We start from the raw sequence: 1,209 nt of genomic DNA on the forward strand, positions 1-1,209 counted from the left end.
GCTTAAAAACCCCTGGGGAGGGAGATTCCACCGTCTCTCTTGGTAGCGCATTCCAGTGCCTCATCTCCCGCCTGGGGAAAGAGTTTTTTCCTAATATCCAACTACACCTCCCCCTCGGTAACTTCACACCATTGCTCCTTGTTCTGCCGTCTGCCACCCCTGAGAACAGCCTCTCTCCAGCCTCTTCAGAGCTCCCCTTCTGGAAGTTGAAGGCTGCTGTCACATCACCCCTCAGTCTTCTCTTCTGTAAACTAAACAAGCCCAAATCCCTCAGCTTCTCCTCGTAGGTCATATGCCTCAGCCCACTAATTGTTTTGGTTGCCCTCCCCTCAACCCTCTCCAATGCATCCGCATCCGTTCTATACTGGGGGCCCCAGAACTGACCGCACTACTCCAGATGTGGCCTCACCAGTGTCAAGTAGAGGGGAACAACAGCTTCTCTAGGCCTGCTAGAAACGCTCCTTATAAAGCACCCCAATGTGCCATTAGCCTTCTTGGCTGCCAGGGCACCCTGTTGGCTCATGGCAAGTCGATAAATGAAAGGAGCTGCTGGTGCTTATAGAAAACCTTATTCTAAGCATATAAATTAGCTGCTGAGGCTCTAGTGAGATTTGAACTGACGACCACTGGTTTACAAGACCAGTGCTCTAACCACTGAGCTATGGAGCCAGGTGAAATGAAAAGCCTTGTTAGTCACTGAAACACAATTTGAAAATGATCGTTCTGGGTGCTGAAGGGATGGATTATTTAGGCAACTGAGAGGCTGATGGTATTATCTCCTCATGGTGACATTGATTACAGATTTAAGGGTCCTTCTCAACTTCACGTTCTTCCCCAGTCCTCACTTCCAAATCAGTTTTCTCATAAAGGAGTGGGGATGACCTGATAGTTTCCATTATGCACATGAGAACGGCCATACTGGGTCAGATCCAAGGTTTGCTTAGCCCCGTGTCCTCTCTTCTGACAGTGGCCAATGCCAGGGTGTGAACAGAACAGGGAATCACCAAAACGACCCCTCTCCTGGCATCCATTCCCAGCCTTTGACAAGCAGAGGATGGGTACACTATTCCCACCCATCCTGGCCCATAGCCATGGATGGACCAGGCCTTCATGAATTTATCTAGTTCTGTTTTGAACCCTGTTAAAATCTTGGTGTTCACAACCTCCTCTGGCCAGGGGCTCCGCAGGGTAACTGCACTGTGTGCAGAA

General features: G+C 49.7%; 1 non-coding gene across 1 annotated transcript; it reads right to left on the reverse strand.

Moving 5' to 3' along the window:
- Positions 1-596: 596 nt before the first annotated feature.
- On the reverse strand, positions 597-669 carry TRNAT-UGU (transfer RNA threonine (anticodon UGU)). Its single transcript has one exon. It is a non-coding gene; the product is annotated as a tRNA-Thr (tRNA).
- Between the last annotated feature and the right edge of the window lie 540 nt (positions 670-1,209).

The sequence above is a fragment of the Carettochelys insculpta genome, chromosome 32, assembly GCF_033958435.1.
Source record: "Carettochelys insculpta isolate YL-2023 chromosome 32, ASM3395843v1, whole genome shotgun sequence".
Classification (NCBI taxonomy): Eukaryota; Metazoa; Chordata; order Testudines; family Carettochelyidae; genus Carettochelys; species Carettochelys insculpta.